The sequence below is a fragment of the Drosophila yakuba genome, chromosome X, assembly GCF_016746365.2.
Source record: "Drosophila yakuba strain Tai18E2 chromosome X, Prin_Dyak_Tai18E2_2.1, whole genome shotgun sequence".
NCBI classification, from domain to species: Eukaryota; Metazoa; Arthropoda; class Insecta; order Diptera; family Drosophilidae; genus Drosophila; species Drosophila yakuba.
The window spans coordinates 5,231,077-5,244,981 of record NC_052526.2 but is presented as its reverse complement, the minus strand read 5'-3'; the positions used below and the strand labels follow the sequence as shown (position 1 = coordinate 5,244,981).

General features: G+C 39.6%; 2 long non-coding RNA genes across 4 annotated transcripts in view; one reads left to right on the top strand and one right to left on the bottom strand.

Moving 5' to 3' along the window:
* LOC120321529 overlaps window positions 1–13,905 on the bottom strand; it is a 29,068-nt gene continuing 15,163 nt past the window's right edge. The window contains exons 2-4 of one of the 2 annotated variants that reach the window (XR_005561211.2): window positions 3,896–4,121; window positions 387–3,238; window positions 1–85 (exon numbers count right to left, since the gene is read on the bottom strand). This is a non-coding gene — a long non-coding RNA (uncharacterized LOC120321529). Of the gene's footprint in view, window positions 86–386; window positions 3,239–3,895; window positions 4,122–13,905 lie in introns of those variants that run through there. The other variant, XR_005561276.1, reaches the window with a different exon arrangement.
* On the top strand, window positions 2,749–3,898 carry LOC120321589. 2 transcript variants are annotated; one of them, XR_005561346.1, is made up of 3 exons: window positions 2,749–2,817; window positions 2,877–3,731; window positions 3,790–3,898. It is a non-coding gene; the product is annotated as an uncharacterized LOC120321589 (long non-coding RNA). The 2 variants fall into 2 exon arrangements; XR_005561318.1 differs by lacking the exon at window positions 2,749–2,817 and having other exon boundaries at window positions 3,233–3,592; window positions 3,651–3,731.

The window sequence follows — 13,905 nt, the reverse complement described above, 5'->3', positions numbered from 1 at the left end:
TTCCCGATTTACATGTGTAATGGCTGTTCCACAAAGTACACACATCGTTTTCGTCCTTAAGTCATTGGGAATGGCTGCAGCGTCGCTGTGTGGGGCAAACATTTTAATTTTATTGGGACCGATGGGGATTGTAATGAGTTGTAATGAGATGTAGAGGCCTAGGAGCATTTGAATTTAGTAATATGTTTGTGCTCGAATTATTGCTTAAAAATATAAATCATTCTGTCTAAAATATTATTTATTTCCCGAACAATTAGATTTTTATTCGTATTTTAATTTAAATTAGCGTTATATAATGCTTGCCAACTTGGACTGCACTTACTCACTTTTTTCGTTTACTTAACGACAATAGCCGCTAAATATAACTTTTTGTTTCGTTTACCTACCCTCAGAGAATTCGACCCGCACATACAACACCAACGGAAAGATCAAATCATCTGTGACTTCCCAATGGGTCTCTCGCAATATTTTCAAGGGCATGGGGCATGGGCAATCGAAACAGCAATTGGATGCCCTGTAAGTGGATACTTCTCATTTGTTTGCAATAAATTACGGAAATGGAGTACTGATCTCCATCTCCATTTCCATATGCCTGGTTTGGTCTGGTCAGAAGAATAAAGCAATTAAACGCGTTTCTGTCAGTACCCCTACACACTTGTAGGCGTTTCAGGAGCATCAAAACCATTAAAAACGAAAACGACGAGAAAACAGTGTTATTGCCGACACATGGAACAGATACCAATAGATATATGGCTTCAACAGACTCCTTCTGATCCTCTCTCAATACATGTATGTAGGTATGTATGTGTGTAGCTCCTTTCGAAGCTCATTTTTTTTTCATTTGGAAAAGTTCAATAACATTTCTGCGATAATTTGCATTCATGCCATGCGAATCTTTTTTAATGTGAAACTTTTTATCCGAAGTAAATTGCGGAACAGGCGCGACTTCCTTCCGCAGGAGACCAGACGACTTCCTTAATAAAAAGGGAAAACGCGGGGCACTCCCTTAACCCCCTGGCCGCCCAGATCAAAAGGGAACACGAACGATCTGCCTTGATTTAAATGAAGTCTAAAGCTCGGCAACACAGAGAAAAATATTAGACAGACATCTTATGACAATTTCGTTTTGAACATGTTTCGGAATTTTTGATGTGTTCAAGAAACACTTTATGGCGGCAACATTTATTTTATAAAGATGATTTTTTCACATCCGATCGAACTTCTGAACTTATGTTGTTTCTGTGTAACTTAGTTCGCGACTTAAGCTTCGATCGGTTTGGATGATATCGGATCGGATCTGTGGCACATAAAACATGTTAATATTGCAAGCTGCAATTTTCAGCGGCGATGCAGTCATCGTCTTCTTCCTTTTGATCTGCTTCAGCTTTCTTTGCTGTTTTCAAACTTGGGGATTGAGCATTACCCTAAGTATCAATTTAAACAATAAACAACAATTAAATGTGGTCGAAAGAGTTATTTTACAATTTTTAAAGGTACTTTTTCAGACGATTTTCAATATCTTAAAGAACTCAAAGTAATTATTTTGTTTTCATAGGGTATTTGGAAATGGGACTCAAGATTTCGCAGCTTGCTTTGGTTAAGCTTTCAGTTGTGTTTGCATTTCTTTTCTTTAGTTTCGTAATATTCTTTTCTTTTCTTTTCATTTTTTTTTTTTGCCATGGAACCGGACTCTGTTGTCTGCTTTATTATTTTTTTTCTTCTGCTTTTTTTGCGAGTGCGTGTGCGCTTGCGTGGCTGTGTGCTTACAACATAATTTTAATTTATAGCGTCAGCGGCAAGTACAGTTGAACCCGTCTGTCTGCGCCGATGAGTCAGTACAGCAGAGCCTGGAAGAAGGGGAACTTTGAGCTTCAGGAGGCGTGGCCGACGTATAGAAACGAGAATCAAAACAAAAGCACAAAAATATACAAGATCTTGGAAACTGGTAACAAGAGGAGGCCTTTGAGTCGACGATCCTGTTTTAGACAAACAACAAATGAAATGAGGAACAACATCACACAGACGAGCCGTCTGGGTTAATAACCATCTGTAAGGATACCAGTTCCTATTGTTGCCTTGTTGCCTTGTTGTCCAGGATGCCAAGTACGGAGCACAGTGCTACAGTTTGTTCACCCAATGTGCGCCCAAAACAAGTGACCTAATAATATGTGAAAATCCTTAAATACTATTCATATCCATCTTGTTTCCCTGCGTTGGCTAAACTCTGATGCAACAATTGAGTTTAGTAATTTTGTGAGAGCCCAACTGTGTTTTGTGTTTTCAATAGTTTCAGACATAATTTAATGCTAAATCTTAAAGTATATACCAACTGCCAACTGTGATCTGCAAAATGGCAACCGCCCCTGTTAATTTTGGCACAAGTACAGTAGGCCCTGGCACTTGGCAATTACCGTACCGAGTGACGACGACAACAACAGCTGTCGCCCGCAGATGGAAACGAGTTTGGGTTTTCAGGGGTCCCCCGAAAGCGACCAGAGAGTCCAGACATCCTTTCCAGACCCGCTAATCATGGAACCGAACCCGATTGACGTTTATTGGATGTCGGATCGTTTCGTGCACCGAAATTATGATGGTCATACCCATACCCACACCTATACCCACACCTATACCCATACCCATACCTATACCCATACCCATACCCATACTCCTTGTACGTACTGTTTTTGGGCAAATTGCTTCTTTCATCGTGCGTGTGTCCTGCTCCAGATGGCTACTAGTTGGCCATCAAAGTGATCGGGGGCCCTTAGTCCACCGCACACATCAAAAGATCCCCTAATCATAATCATCTTTTATGGAGTACGATTGCCGAAAAATTAGTTGGCGAAAACAGTTAAACAATAAATCTCATTCCGCAGATTGCTCAAAAATGACGCACGCAATTCGACTGATTGAGGAATTCCTTCCTGAAACAAGTTCCTCTTGTTGGGTAAATCACAAAAGAATAAGGATAAATAATAATTAAATATTTGGTTTAAAAATGCGTATATAATTGCGATGTTTCAAAATCTTGGATAATATCAATATCTTTATATCGTAAATAAACTCTTGCCTTATAACAATGCCAGCTCAATGAGCCCCTCTGTGTCCACATCTTTTGCCAATTAAGGGAGTTTAGATTTAGATTATTTATCATAGTTACCTGAAATTTCCGTTGTCCCCTATTAATCGCTGATTTTTTCTGTTATCCTTGTTTGTGTTTTTTTTGTGTGACTTCTTCCTACAAAGAAAAAGAAAAGAATCTGTTAATGGACAAAACAAAAACCAAAACTTAATTGTTTTTGAGAAAAGATCGTAATCCGAGGGAAACCGCAAGCTGTGATGGTTTAAGCCAGATACTTAGGGTGTTTTCGCCTCTTCGAACAAGAAGTGTTGAACATTTCTTTGCCACTCGGCACCTTTACCTTTCCATAATCCCGATTACTTCCACTTTTTGTAGACAGCTGTTTCATTTGGTTGTTCATATTTGCAAAGACACGAGTCAAAATCCTCGTAGAAACTCAATGGGGAGTACTCAAGAGTGAAGTCCACACTTCCCGCGGACAATCAATCAAAAGACCAGCAGATCGATCATGTATGCACTACTAACCTTACACTTTTACGATTTACTTGTACTGTAATTCTTATGATAGTGGCATCAACCCATGACAATGTTTACCCAGGATATTTTGTTTTCACTTTTATCTATCAGGCATGCAATCGAAATATCTTTAGTACGTATAAGAATCTAACAATCTACCCCCATATATTTAATGACATTATTTCGCTCAGTGTGCATACTTATGAAGACCACACATGTCTCGGCGAATGTGCAGGGAAAAAAGGACGAGTGCGAGGGCCAGGACAACCCACTCTAGACCAGTTCCTACGTTCCTACCTGGGGTGTCGATGTCGTCTTACTTAAGTTGTCAAGACGGGTGTTACATCAAGGAAAACCCAATTGCAATGGCAATCCCCGTTCCAACAAATATTGCGGTCATCTTCAGCGAAGTGTGACCTTAATTAGCAGCCTGATATACGGAGAATATTCAGAATCTCAAGGGGCCTCACCGCAGGACATCGGGCTGTAATCTGCCTGGTATCTGTCCAGTATTTGGCAGGCACTGGGAAAATAGTTAGGAAAATGCAAAACATACAGTAACGTATTACACAAAAACATGTATGTATATTTATGTAATTACACAAACTAAAACCAAATCTCTATTACTCTACATGCAATATTAAACGTACCTATTTACAGACAATAAATATGAAATATGGAAAAACATAAATGAATACACACAAAATGTACCAACCACCTTGTTAATAGCCTTTTTATATGTTCATCTTATGTATTTTCCCCGCACAGATTTCTTCCAGTGCAGCAATTCCTGCACTCTTTTTATTGAGGCACCTTTGCGTTGGCAGCCGCCGCAGAAGCGACATCTCTGTTGCAATTGTCGGTCATTAGCACGCTGATCCCCCGATCCCCTACTTGTAACTTGACCTCCCCACTATATAGACATATCCCCACTATACACTACATACTCCTACCCATCCCCCCTGCTACACCACCCCACCAAAGATTTTTTATAGGGGGCGAAGTTCAGACTTTCTTTGGGTTACCCCCTCTTTTCTCTTTGCGTTGGTAAATTTTCTGCCTTCTTTATTAGTTTAGTTTGGTCTTTTGTTTTCCATTTTTCCATTTTAAAGGGGTAACCTGGGGGATCTGTGTAGCTTGGAGACACATTATATTTTGTGAATGTCTTGTTAATTGAGTGATATGCGGCAAACAGCTGACTTGCGATAGTGATAATGATGATTAAATTTACCGTACGTTGCCAACAAAAGCGGCAGACGCAGAGAGTACAAAAACAAAGTGTAGCAGCCGCCAAGTCATTGAACCATACCAAACAAAAAAATATTGAAATATTGAAAGACCCAAAGGGTGTTGGACATGAAGGGGTTAAGGGGGTGAAGGGGGTTAAAGGGGCCCCACGAAATACACACAAAATGTCTTTTATCACTTGCCTGCCATGTTCCTCTTACGATATTTTTTCGGTGGTTCGGTTTTTTCTTTGACACAAATCAACTGATTGCCAGCCAGCCAGCCAGCCAACCAAAATACAGAAACTAAAAAACTCAGGCGGAAATCGAAGAACGAGGAAACCCAAATCGATACCCAATAAGTTAAGTGATCCACTTAGTTGAGTACTGGTGCGAAGTAATCAATTCAGTGGTTTAGGAAACTCACTGTGACAATATTAGCGATTTACTTCGAAGTAACTACAGTAATTTATGCGGCTAATAATAAATTAAGTGAACTGCTGACTACAGTAAACTATTGCCGCTTTCAGTAGCTAATATACTCGTATTAAACTTGTTGAATTGAAACAAAGACCCAACTCGAAAGAGAAGCATCTGTATTGTCTTTTACTTTTAATCCCAAGTACATTTCCTAATTACTCATATTATACCTGTCCACGCATTGTAAGATCATCAGTACAAGAGACCATATAGTATTCAATACTAAGTGTTATATAGTTCGACAACCCTTGGCAAAACTTTCTTTTCAGCCGGCGCCGATTGATAAATTGGTCTGCATTGGTCAGGCGGCAGAAACGAGTGGGTTTCAGATTTAGCATACATATATTATGTATTATATTATGTAGTTTCCATTTTCGCTTCTGCCGCCGCCTGTCAATCCGCTCGCGTTTTTCCGTATGACATGTTTGACTAATTCCCCGGGGTCGAAGACCTCTCTTCATGAGCCCCAAAAATAATGGAAAAAGGGTGGAAATTGTCCACTCGCATAATTAGCAAAAAACACAACAAAAAAGCCATATATATATATAGATGTATGTATAGGGAATGCAGTAATTTCGACCAACGTTAAGTATTTCGCCAATTAAGTGGCAATCAAACGAGTGTCGGGGGATATATACCCAGATATACCATTATACGGTGCCCAGTATTCCCTTTGCGTGTTGAAATTAAAAACTCGTAAAATAGTCGTATCAAAAACAAACGTAAATTGCAGCATAACAAGCACTTTATGATTCATAAAAACCATTTTCGAGAAAGGGGGGAGGGGGGGGGGCGGGGGGCAATTCTAGTGGGACGGGATCTGCATTAGGGTAATTATGCAATGAAGGGAGCACAGTGCGCGCCAGTAGCGTAGAACCAAAATTCAAAAATTTCTTTTTAATCAAAAATTGGACGTTAGTAAAACATGTTATGTTAACCCCTTAAAAAACCTATTTGAATAGTAATATTTTCAAAAAAAAAAAAAGTTTCTGTTCCCAATTAAATGCCATTGTGTTTTCTTTTTTTTTGTTCCTGCCATGGGAATTTCCCAAATTATCCCCACTGCAGCTGATCCTATATCTGTGCCCCACACTGTAGCGCCCCTAGACTCCTGCGATACGATGTTGGTCCATTCATTGCATGCCCATCGTTTTAGGGACCCTTTTTCCATCAATGCGGGAATCCACGGAGCGACGACGGGGGAGTTCGGTACGCCGGGGGTTAGTTCTCAAATGAAAAATAAAATGCAACGAATGCCGAAATCCAAAAACCAAAAACTGAAAACCGAAACCGTAAACCCCTATGGCAAATCTCACTGACTGACTAACTGACTGACTAACTGACTGGATGAATGACTTTCTTTCGATGTCTCTGCATGTTTGCCTTTTCATTTTCCCATTTCTTGTACATGTAGATGTTTTGTTTTGCTTTTGCTTTTGCCTTGGCTTTCGGGTTAAACATTTCGTGACCTGCATTTTTGTTGTTGGAAATAAATTGGTCGCCAGTTTCCTTTGGCATATGGCAAGCATGTGGCGCACGTACAAGCCACTTCACTCCTTTCAATTATGTGCGAGGCAACACAGCAGCAGCAGCAGCAACACAACAGCAGCAGCGCATCTGCAGCAACACAACAGCGGCAACATCATCAGCACGGCGGCAGCATCAACGAAAAAGGATGAGTCCATGCTCAGATCGAAAAGTGCAATACTCTTGCTGTTTTTGCCCGAGTGCAAAATGCGATATTTTCCAGTTTCAAATATGATGCACATGCCTTTTTTTTTTAAACAAACTCTCCCCACTATGAAGTTTTAATTTCCTTTTCATTGAATATGCAGTTTGCATGTGTTTTTGCTATACTATAGTACAATGTATTACTATCTTTCGCATTTATATCTCAGCAAAATGAAGAGAAACCTCACTTCAGAGGCTGCTACATACACTGTATACTCTAGACTCCTTTGCACCAACTGCCTGATCCTCTTCTCTAAAGCCCCTCTCCCTCCCCGCTTTGCCCTCTCCTTTAATTACAAAACACAAAATGCTTATGACACGATCGAGGGTGCCTTTAATTATTTTGTGTTTTTTAGAGCATACTCTTCACGAACGCCACTTTCTGGCGAAGTTAAGATCGTGATCCGAATCCAACACTTTTCGCAAAGACAAAAGTGAAAAGAACGAAGAATGTTGAATATTTGTGGGGTAATATAAGCAAGTGACCTGGATTATATGCAGACCGAATTAAATGAAACTCAAAAAGAGGATTGATATTAAAAAAAAAAAAAGGGTAAATTGGACAGAGAACACAGTGAAGATCACATCTCCTCAAACGGAGTGGAACGTACCACCAGGTTCTGAGCCATATACAGACCTATGATCCCAAAACAGAAACTAAAACAGAAACAAAAACAAAACAAGCGAGATCGGAAGTGCTGTCCACAGTAACAGCCCATTGAATGGAGCTATGCGGTGTGATATCTCCACTCCCTCAAATGAAATGAGAATAGGCCTGATGTGACGTCAGTGGTATACTTTCCCAAGATCCGGATAGCAGAACTCAACTTGGGGTATTCGTGAGTTCGCGAGTTCACGATTAATTTATGCCGTCTCGGCTTTGACTCTCTGCTTTTCAGCTCTTTGATTGATGATTAATCCACAGTCAGACTTTGACTTTTGGCATTGACGTTCCCAACCAAGAAGCCTGAGAATATGAATAAGGCCTCTGTGTGGGCTGCCCAATGGTATGTTTGTTATTATATTTGTAAAGCCCGATTCGCAATACTTGCAGGCCCCTAGCAATCGTGTGTAATTATACCCTAGGCAATTGGACTGCTCCAACGCTATTGGGCGTCTGAAAGAAGACATTCCAAAAATGTCCATGTTATATTCACAAGTTTTGAGAACAACAAATAATAAGAACTCCGAACTATACTGAGCATAACAATACTCATTCATCATATTAATAATCAGAAGTGCATATATTTATACTCAAGTAGAGTATGCCGAGTTCCACAGCATTTTGACTTGGATTTGTAATTGCAAATATGAGCGGAAACGACTGCTTTGAATGGATAACAAACTGCGACCGCAGATACGACCCTTGCTGGGGTTCTAAGGGGGTTCTAGGGGGGTCTAAGGGTCCAAAGAAGGGGCATTGGTAATCGGGGTTACGCACAAGAACCCCTGGTTGATTTGTTTCCATTTAATTTTCCCTTTTCGCACTTCCAGCTAAACATATCAAACAGCCCATGGGACCGAAGTGAAGTGTGATATTTGGGAGACCTTTTAAGGCATATTGATAAGGCTCCTCTACTCGGGCCGCGATTAGGGCTTTTTAATTCCCTGGGGGATTTCCTGAAAGTTTCAGTCGGCGACTCACCAGAATTTCCGCTGCATAACTAATCTTTCCGTTCAAGATATGCTCCGGATATCGAAAACTTATTTCGAAATTCATACGCTCAAGTTGTTTTTTTCGTATTGTATTCATTGTCAACAAACAAGTAACCTAATAAAAAAAATTTTAAATAAAACAACATTATTTCTAGCTCTTAAGTTTTATATGCAAAACTATAAAGTTTGAACTCAAATTAAAGAAAATGTTAATTAATTTTTGTGTAGAAACAGACTTTCTTTTAAACTAAAAAAAACACCGTCTGATCAACTTGCCTTGGTTTGCTCGGAGAAATCCAATCAAGATCCATTCAAAATTCAACTGGTCGATCGACTAGCCTTAGATCGTAAAATACAAAAATGTTTGAAAGACTCGTAAAACCAAACAAAGGCAACCTTCACAAAAAACTAGAAACTATAAATGTAAAATGTATGCGAAGTGTTTGTCTTATTTTTATTTTTTCATTTTTTTTTTTTGCATGCCTTTTTGTTTATTGTGTTTGAGAGCAAACACAAGCGTCGGCAAATAAACGTAAAAATAGCGAAGACCGCTGGGATTGCAATGGAATTGCTTCATAATTAGTTGCTGTTAAACGATCGAAGATCTTGGCGATGGCGATGACTGTCCAAAAAGGAAAATCAGAGATCAAAGCACACACACTCACGACTTTTTGGGGGTGCGGGGGCAATGACATCTGACATTTTTAATGCTTTTAAGTAGTTTGTCATCGGCCAGTTGAGAACCCAGGACTCAGAACCCAAAAACCAGAAACAATTTTGACCAAAAAATAAAAATAAGCGGCAATTGCCCGCAATTCAATAATCTTCCGACAGATCACCGAGTAAAGTTGAATTTTTTCCCAATTAAAGTGAAGAGTAACTGCTTCATGAGTCTCAATCGAAGATAGTTTACGGGCAATACAGAATACTCAAAGGAGATCAAAATGTTATAGATTTCAAATTGAATATTTACTAATGCTACAATGTTTTACGTCGATTTAAAGATATCTGGCATTTTCCCGATGATCCCAGTCATCCGTAATCAAAAGTGTCAATCCGAGACGTTAATTTGAAAAACAGTCTCGTAAATAGCGTAAATAGCGATAGCAAAATGAAACATGAAACATTTGAGAGTATTTTCTCAAGATAATCACAAATAAACCGACCCAACCTTGCGCGATACCCAAATGATTTGAGAAATGCATGTCAGCATATCAGCTGCACCAAAATCTTGTAAATATTTACAGTGTGCAGCCGTGGAAAATTTGAAAAGTGGAAATTGGGTTACCTTAGGCCACCTATATCTATATCTATTCGGGACTTGTTTGCGGATATAAACATTTTGTTTACAATTCGCATGACATTTACGGCAGAGTTTATGGAGCGAGGACAAGAATGCCACTAAAACTTCATTTTCATAATACGTTTCGGATTTCTATTTTGCCTATTTTTTCGTTTCGTACACACAGAAAAAAAAATGAACAGGTGAGGACGGGAGTAGGTTCAACGCTCTGGGGCTACTAAATATTATTATTGACAGTTCTACGAAACGGGGAATTAACTCATTCATTAAAATTTATACAACAGCCTCTAAAACAAGATATTGTATTTGAGCATCTCCAACTCGAGGCCCTACGCATAAGCATAACGCTCATAACGAAACCGGTGCAACCCGACAAATAAAACCAAAACCAAAAACCAAACGAAATAAAAATAAAAATAATAAAAAAACAACCAAAAGGAGACAAAAAATAAATAAACTAACGAACCCCGAGCCTCGTATTAATTGTCGGCTAAATTCTGTTTGAACACCAGATTTCGGATCAAAGAACAGGTACCAGAAGAGCAACAACAATGGATGCGAGATATAGAAAAGAAATAGAGTCGGGGAAAAAGAGGCCGCTAAAGGTCGCCTAATGAAACATTCTAATAGATGCAAAGACTCCGCGGGAGAGTCGCTACACTAGCGAAAAAAGGTGACGGAAATGGTAAAGGAAATGAATGGTTAAAGGAACTGAATTCAAAGTCTATCAGGCGCAACGAACAAACGTATTTCTAGCTAGTAAGTACTTTGGTTTAAGTCAAACACTTTTCTGCCAGTGCATTTACACCTGTATAGGCCGACTTCTTGGCAACAGGTACCCAATGCCACCATTCCATCCCCCTGTTATCCAATCCGAATCCCATTCACCGTCTCCGGTTTTTCGGTTCGTCATTTAAATAAAACGTAGATTAGTGTCGTTTAGCAATTTGGAATTTTCTCGGCATTTCTGGTATTTCTCTCTTCGCGCGGGGCTTTCGGTTTGGCTCGGTTGGCTTTGCGCGTGCTAAACTGGACTGAATCGAAATGATTTAAATGCTTTTCCCATGAACTTTCGGGCCATATGTGTCTTGGCTACTGCTACTGGTTCACAGTCTAAACGCAAGTGAAACGTTCTGTGAACAAGCATTTCGCATAGTTGTAGTACATATCAAGTGGTATGTGCGCATTGGCTTAATGTTTGAGCTATCCTTATGAATCCTTAGCTTGTACAACAATTGTATTCCATATATGTATGAGTCCCTGTAAAATCCCCATATGAAGTTGATTTTACCAAATACGAGTCTCTCTCGCTTAAGCACTACATAGAAGTACGCCTTGACATTTGACACGCCGAGTCGTAAAATTAATCAAGAAATGCTTGCCTTACTCTACGGTTATCTCGGATTGCCTCAAGGGGCCTACGGGCAGTTCAATGAATTCAATTCCACCCGAAACTAAAAAAAAAAAAATTGATGTATCACTATCTGTGTGGGTACTTTTAATTTTTTATGATTTTTATTACATTCTGAACGATAGTTTAAACCGAGGCGAGGTCAGCGGAATTGCACGATTAGATTAGAGAGTGGGGCTGAAACCCTTCCCCGATTCCCGATTCCCAACCATCGATCGATCGGTAAACTTTGGAGGGGGCCAGAGTACCGAGTTCTGGAGCCAATGGGGATATATAAGTAGCAAGTCACTCACGCACTCGAGGCCCCCAATCGCAAGTGGCCGCACTAGCGAGTCCAACTTTCGTCACTAATTACCGCTAAGTGTGGTTACAAGTAATTTTTCTCTCTCGGTTGGGAAATTTTCCAGACGCCCACGCAACGCAGACAAACATCGAGCAGGAAAATTCCGTCAAATTTAAATAGTTCGCGGGGTGGGAAATGGAATTTCACACTATTCAGTATATATAGTAAATATGTGTATCAAAGTAAATACAATAATATATAGTTATTTTAAAATATACAAGTTTTTGATAAATTAGTAAGGTAGTAGTAGTGTTGGATTAACAATGAAGGCAACTTGGAAATATTAGCGCTGAAAACATTTCCTTTGCCGAAACTAGCCATTTTCTCAAACATGAAAACATTTCCTTTGCCGAAACTAGCCATTTTCTCAAACATTCTATTCCATGCATCTCTGACAAACCACAAACTAACACGTAACTCGTAAAGCGTTAAGCGAAAGGGCTTTAAACCCAATTTATCATTACCGTAGGCAAACTATCCAGCCGAATGAACAAAATAAAAATCAACCGAAAACCCGATTGGAATTGGACTTTCGGTGAGGGCGGCGGGTGGGCGGGGGGCGTGGCGCATAGGCCTAGCAACCTGATACGCACCTGTTGCGCTATACGTTATACGTTATACGCCATACGTACATATGTACATATGTGTATAGAACCCCGCTCCAGCGACTTTTGTTTTATGGCGGTGGGCTTTTGACTCTTAAGACTCGCGTCGCCGTTGATATCGATATGCAATCTTAATAGCGCACACAAATCAATCATAAAAAATTAAAAACTAGTGAAACGATCAGCGGTGGAAAGAGTTTTCCAGTTGTAAAGCATAATATACCAGCTACCCCCAATTCTCTACAAAGACCAGTCAAAGTAAAGCGTCGAAGTTGCAATTTTCCAATTATGAAAGGGAATTATACAACCAATGTTCTAGTGGCCAAAAGTAACATATATTGTTATCAAGGGGATTTAAGTGCCACTCCGTTTCGTTCTTGGTTTTGAAATATTCAAGTGCCTGGATTTTGTACACTCACATATATCGAGGATTTACTGTTGGAAAATGTGTCTCAAAGTGTTTGACAACTCCCCCCCTCCTTCGTTATCACCGCACATATGTATGCGGGAGTAGTTCTCAACTTTTTCTGGGTGTTTAGTTTTTTACGATTCGCTGACGCAGCCGTGGAGTTTATCGAGCTAATATTTAATGAATTTAACTAGAATCCACTGTGTGTCTCGTCTCGGGTGTTTCTACTCCATTGAGCTCCTCCACGCACCACTTCATCCAGCACAGTTTTATATCTTCTATCTTCTATCTGCGTTCCCTGTTTTTTCCTTTATCAATTTCTGTTTACACACAATTCAGTGTTTGCATTTTCTTTGATGCTCTTACGTTTGGTTGTCATCGCACTTGTGTAATCATCATCACGATTGTCATAGACAGGTTAAAAGAGGCGGAGGGAGGCGGTAATATACATATGTATATACATATCTACATATACATATGTACATGACAAAAAAAGCAATATTTTCTCTTAGTTAAGTGCGTATTTTAGGCTCTTACAACAGTAATATCATTCAAAAATTTAATTATGTTATTGCACACGAAATGTATGATACAATTCAACCTCAACGCAATCGCAGTTCTAAAAGATATTTTTAATGACATTCAATGCGAAATATAACCGAAAATTTCTTCGAGTGTGACATTGCACCATGTTTGCCATCCATTTGGAATGCTAATCCCTTGGACAAATGCCGTTTTTGGCCCAGTGCAGCCTCTGGTCGAGTGTAATCAAGAAATTAGAGCACCGAGTCAGTATTTAGTGTTCGTGTGAGCCACATTTGATATGTGTGAGAGACTCGAGTGTATCTATGAGATAACTCGCTTTTTTGTCTTTACTGCAGGTCGGAATTCCCAACGAAGCGATTTTTTCTTATATCAGCTGTTTTGCGGGGAATCCACATACACGAGTAGTCTTAATATTTGATTTGGCTTGGAAAATACGCAAAACTCAATTATACAAAAAACCATTTATACAATTTCGTTGAAATGAACTTCAGCGAATTGTATCCGAATCTTTTGGGCTGCATTGCAATTGACATTTTGGGCGATATGTTTACACGATGCAGATGTATCTGAATCTGGGCGACACTGAAACATTTTTCA